At 44.9% G+C, this 6,305-nt stretch overlaps 1 protein-coding gene across 3 annotated transcripts in view; it reads left to right on the top strand.

The window, feature by feature from the left end:
- Positions 1 to 6,305, top strand: part of NRXN1 (neurexin 1) — a 745,532-nt gene that overhangs the window by 684,689 nt on the left and 54,538 nt on the right. The window lies entirely within an intron of this gene.

The raw sequence follows: 6,305 nt of genomic DNA, 5'->3' as shown, positions 1-6,305 counted from the left end.
GTAACTTCTGAGCCTCTTCTGGAAAACGCACCTTGTTGGTGTGCTGCTGCAGGCACTGGAGCTCTTTCTCCCCTCTCCTTTGGATCCTGTCGTTGTGTGGTGGAGAAAACCCTTATGCAATTTAGAAGTTTGCTTCTGCCTCATCCACACCAAGCTAGACCCTTTCCTCATCCAAACGCCAGGGGCTCATCTGCCTTTCTGAGCCTCTGGAGATAATTTGGGTTCCACAATAAACCTAGGTCCTGAACTGACATCCACTGAAACAAGAATAGCACCTGTAAAATCACTGGGTGCTGGTTTAAAATAACAAATCAAAGAGATTTGGTCCATCATTGTGCTGTGTTCCGCTTGCCACCCTACAAAAGAAGCAGGCAGGCCTACAAGAATGGGGAAGAGTGAGCTAGTTTATTTAGGACTTTGTGACTTTTACAGAGGCACAGTGGGTGCAGAAATCAAGGCAGATGATGTACTGGCAAGTCTTTTAGACAGTGGACAGCCAGGTGCAAGTTAAGGCAGCCTTCATGTTTCCTAGATTGAAATGGGGGGGCAAAACCCTTTCTGGGCAGCACAGGACAGCAAGGGTGAATACTGTCTGCCTGTCACACCTGGTGCCCTTGTGTAGCTATAGGGGTGAAATGGGTCATTGCGAGTAAGTAGGCATTGTCATTCTGGATTATTTTTAATTAGCAAAGCACAATACCTCCAAAATTTCAGAATGCTGCACTGGGTTTGTCTCATCTGGTCTTTGATTTTCCTCCCCCACACACTGAAGGGTAGCATACACTGTTTCTTTTTTTTTTTTTTGTAGATGGGATCGGTCTAGGAGCAAAATTTCTTCCTCTTTCTTCTACAGGTGTTCAGATTTAAAGATGCTTCCAATGCTGTTTAATTTTGCCATTTCAAAAATGCTAAGGTCTGCAGTTGTTTACTTTTAATCATCCTTGGAAACATTTCAATAGAAGTAGCTGACTTCTTTACCCTTCCTAAATCTGTATCTATGTATCTTCCCATGTAATTTGTCCCCTCTGTCCTGGAAAAAGCAGTGAGTACTCATGACTAAACCAGAAAGGTGTGAGTAATCAGGTAGTGTTAATATTTGCAAGGTTAAGAAATGAAATTTATGGGAACAATATCAACATGGCCTATATAATTAGCATAATAGCTGCATATCATCAAGTTTTCCCTGTCTATTATTATGACTGTGTTGATTAACCAGGTGTGGAAGGATTTGGAAAGACCAGAAAAAAGGTAGGGAATAATAAGGAGGAGGTAGTAGGAAGCGGTGAATGAATATATATGTGTGCCCAGCAAAAAGAGTGCATTTCATCTGTTTCTTGACAGTACGGGCTTTGGGACTAGAGTCTGATGGCAGCTGTTAGTTCCAAACAGGTAGGATTGATCTAAATTATGGTTTCTTGAGAGGGTAATTTCTTCCAGCAGCAGTTTTTCTGCTTCCATTTGCTTAAAGAAGGAGGAGGATCTTGACCTTTCAAGCAGTGGAAGGCAGTTCTCTCAAAGATTTTCTTCGCTGTCGAGCTTGTTTTGCTACGATCCATGGGAACAGAGGTATCTGCAAGCCGGCCTGATGGGCGCAGTTTGGCTGACAGTGTGACGGGAAAGTTCAGACCTCCGGGAAGGAGATTACAGACTTCCTGCCAGAAGGGGGTAATTTTGTCACAGGTGCAGAGTACACTAAGTGTTACAGAGATGACAGAAAGTGTTGACACTGACATTTATTTCCCAGAGTTTGGGAGTTTAGCAGAGTGGAGTCTTGCAGAAGTCTCCATGGGGAAAGCGAGCAAGATGTCGAACAACATCCCAAATTCTGTCCTAGTTCTCCCACGAAAAGAGTAAGGCTACCTCCTTAATACCAGCTCTCTCTGGATAGGAATGAATTTGTGTATGAGTAATTATGAAATTAAAACTCACTGTAGTCTGCAAATCCACATATGGCTCTGAGCTGTTAAATACATTTCCCAAGGATGATACTAGCAGGTTTGCAGGTGACTGGGCATCAGCGGAGGCCACCTGAGCAGAAGAGAGATGTGACTCTCCAGCTGAAATGCCAATTTAATCCCTAAGGAGATGCAGAAGTTTGTATTTCAAACTCGCATATCTTTCACGTTCATTAAGAGCATTAGAAGTGGTGGGTACTGTATTTCAGCCTGTTAAGTGGCTCTCTAGGATTGTAGCTACGTGTGCATACGGACACATCTATATACGCTTAGTGATAAACTCCTGCAAACTATCAAATGCTTTTGGGTTTTCATATCACAAGGTTTAAGTACATTATTTGTTCATGCAGAAATTAAAGTATATATAGAAAGTCTCACTCATCTCAAACGGCTTCATTTGTGCCTGCCCTTAGGTTGAAGTGTAAGAACGTAAGGCTTCCACCTCTGTCTGAATTGTAGGTGCAGATTTTGAGAAAATGTTATCTGCCAGGAAAAAATGCCTTCAGGTTGAAGTGTAAGAATGTAAGGCTTCCACCTCTGTCTGAATTGTAGGTGCAGATTTTGAGAAAATGGTATCTGCCAGGAAAAAAAAAAAAAAAAAGGTGGCATTTTTGCTCTTGGGTAGATATTTTTCCTAGATAAATTACAATAATTTTAACAGCCTGTTCTGTGCAGTAGTGAGGATTTTAATGATGATACGTCTGTATGGTTCTTGTCTAGTTAATGAAATATGTAACATATTTAGACTTAAATCATATCTCAAGTTTGCCTTTACTGTTCTCGGTTGTATATGTTAGACTTTATGTCACTTTTCTGTGTGGGTTTTTCAAGCATAATGCTGTTTCTGCATTTTTAGTAACTATATAGACTTGTCTTGATATTTACCACAATGTCCCTTGATATGAAATATATGCTATACTACTCCTTTCCTATCCTTCACTGCATCGACAAGCAGGTTTTTAAGTGATATTTTGTATATATTTGGCAAAATATATACATTCAGCAAAAGTCTCATGTACAGTTTGAGAGTGTGTACTCCAGCAAATTCAGGTTCATCACTTTTTTTGCATTTAGAGTCATATTTTGTACATTTGGCCTTGATTCAACAAAGCACTCAGGAATTTACTTTGATGTAAACTCACGAGTCCTTAAGTGTAAAGTCAGGTGCATTTCTAACTGCTTTGCCCTGCTAAACCTGTAACGCTTAGAGTGTCTTCACATCCTTTGGGTAAAATCAATCCTAACCACATTGTCTGCTCTATCTCTTTATCACACGATAGCACGTCACATATGATACACATACAGCTGCATCTCCATGAAGAGGAAAAAAAAACAAACCAACTGAACTTGGTTAGACGGAGGGATATTCTCCAACAGAAGGAATTCCATTACAAGGTGGTTTTTGCTGGGCACCCAGAATCTGTACATTCTACCTTTCTGACCTAGCACAGCTCACGGCAAGCTGAGCTCTGCATCATTTCTCCCGGCACCTCAAGGCAAGGCTTCCCAAACAGCATCCCATCCTCACAGAATCTGCTCAGCATTTGAGAGGAGTTGAGATCTGCCACCCCTCCTCCATACCATTGCTGTCATTACTACGCTTGTCCCCTGAATAACAGCAACACGGGACATATGACAGTCCATTACTGTTAATGGTATTACTGTAGAATCACACTACTGAAAAATACTGCCTCAAGCAAAATATTACAGATAATTTAGTCCTGTCTTTCAGGAAGGAACATGCTGGGGTTAACGGAAGTTTGACTTGACGAATGTGAAAGGACCCCATTGTTTGGACCGCTTGAAATAGTATTTAGTATTCTTATTTAGGTAATTTTCTTAATGAAATCAGGAGTGGCTTTCGTACTCGTTTTGTTCCCCAGATGAACTCCTTTCATTGAGGACAAAGCCCTGACAGGGGTTATTGTTGGGCAACCCAGGGAAACTGATGCCAGTGCCAGAAGGGCAGTCAGAGCACAGCTGCAAACCATCAGCATTGCCCTTGCTGTCCTCTACCCTGGTCCCTGAGAACGGATGGGCAAAAAAGGCTGGAAGGTTTAACCATTGCCACCCCCAGCGCAAAAGACTGCACAAGCAACCACGTAGTTATGGCCTGATGGTGCCCTCTGCCATCTTCACCAAGGAGAAAGCTGCAGAGTCAAGATCTTGGGATTTCTGGGGTGCTCCTTGGAGAGCCAAGAGTTGCTCTAAGTGGAAATGCTGAGAGATGTACAACAGTGGGAGCTATCAAAATATAAAGTCTGGGTCGAAATTTTTAAATTTTAAACCTTTTTTACCTTTTAAATGTTCCTGGCCCACACTGGAAGAAAGCAAACTTAGAAAAAGATGTGTAGAACAAGTGAGTAGAGTGCTTTCTGCACCATCCACTTGCACGTTATCTTGAAGGCTGCCAGTCTCAGGGCCAAGAGTCAGGTTCTGCCACGAGGCAGGTGTAAAAGACTCAGGCCAATGTCTTTTCTCTAATTAGCGCCACATAGCACAGACAGACATTTAACAAACAGTAACGCCACTTCCAACAAGCCATGTGGAAGTTCTTTCAGCATTAACTGTCTTTGTTTCGACTGCATTACAGCCAAATGAATGTATGCAGACAGCACCCATGTCCAGCAAGCAGCCTTGCTGCTGTCTAGCTGGGTGGTTATTCCTCAGTTTATCAGGGACAGAAAACCTGCAGACGCCTATTACACATGCTTGTCATTTAATAACTATTAAAAATCTAGGCACTACTATGCAAGTCTACCCAATATACTGAGCCACACACCTCAGGGTCAAACCTGGCTCTGTATTTAGAGGGAGACATTTCTCATACAGAGATCTTATTAATCCATCCCAACTCATCTTCTGTTATGAGGTATATCAAGGCATAGCATTAGCTTTCTTTTACTGCCACGTGGTTTGGCCATTAGCAGTAACACACATGCAGATGTCTGGTTTCTCAGATGGTGTTGCAAGTTCCAAAAGCCTTTAGAAACATGCAATGCATGCTGCTGCTAAAGCAGATGCAAGAGGGCAGCCCATTCCAATGCTTAACAAGCCTTTCAGTGAAGAAATTTTTCCTAATGTCCAATCTAAACCTCCCCTGGTGCAACTTGAAGCCATTTCCTCTCGTACTATCCCCCGTTACCTGGGAGAAGAGACCGACCCCCACCTTGCTACAAACTCCTCTTGGATGGTTATAGAGAGCAATAAGGTCTCCCCTCAGCCGTCTTCCAGGCTGAACAACCCCAGTTCCCTCAGCTGCTCCTCCACCACCTTAGCATCTCTGAGCTCCTGTGAAGGTAGCAGCAAAGTTAATTTCACCTGACTTTTTTGTATCCCACTTGTCTTTTTCCTTAGTGTAGACATCCGTTATTCAAAGTAGTTTTGCGGGCTTCTTTTGAGGGCTTCTGGGAAAGCCCTACAGGAGAGTAAGGTGGGCGCTCGGTAACTTTTAACTCTTTCAACTGTTGGGATTTGCTAAAACTGTTAAGGAGAAGGAAAAGAAAAAAAAAAAAGAGGAAAACCTCTCACTAAGGCAAACCAAAATTGTGGTGTTTTAAGTTGCCTGTTGAATAGACGTTATGGTTGGAGATTTTGGGGTTGGCTGACTAGTTTTACTGAAGTGTTTCCATGGGCTCCCTTCTCCTCCAAGGCTGCTGCCAGCCCCTCGCCCACCTCGCAGAGCCGGGCAGCTGATCCAGTTCCCTCCGCTAGCGATGGCAGAGGCGTGTGATGGACAGGGCGCCCATGGGGCGGCCCGGCTGTCCCTTGCCATCCCTCTCTGGGCCACCACCGCACGCGCGTGTTCACAGCGTTCGGCTAAGCCACCAAGGCGTGCCGCGCCAATGTGTCACACCCCAGCCTTCCCTGAGCCACCTCACCGAAATGATAACACTGGTGTCGTTGTGTCCGGCGTCCTGTCCCCCCGCAACCCTCCGCGCAAGCGCGGGGCGTGGGGGACCCACGCTCCCCTCCTCCCCCCTCCCCCTGCAGCGGGCGGCGCCCACACCTTGAATCCTGTGTTCAGTTTTGGGCCCCCCACTACAAGAAAGACGTTGCATTGCCGGAACGTGTCCAGGGGAGAGCCACAAAGCTGGTGAGGGATCTGGAGCACAAGGCTGATGAGGAGCAGCTGAGGGAGCTGGGGTTGTTCGGCCTGGAGAAGAGGAGGCTGAGGGGAGACCTGATCGCCCTCGCCAGCCACCTGACAGGAGGGGGTAGTGAGGGGGCGGTCGGCCTCTTCTCCCTGGTGACGGGTGGTAGGATGAGGGGGAATGGTTTGAAGTTGTGCCAGGGCAGGTTTAGGTTGGACATTAGGAAAAACTTCTTCACAGAAGGGGTTTTAAGGCT

The sequence above is a fragment of the Egretta garzetta genome, unplaced genomic scaffold (genome assembly GCF_000687185.1).
Source record: "Egretta garzetta isolate BGI_Z169 unplaced genomic scaffold, ASM68718v1 scaffold11, whole genome shotgun sequence".
NCBI classification, from domain to species: Eukaryota; Metazoa; Chordata; class Aves; order Pelecaniformes; family Ardeidae; genus Egretta; species Egretta garzetta.
The sequence above is the reverse complement of the archived record's forward strand: the minus strand, read 5'-3'. Positions and strand labels throughout refer to the sequence as shown.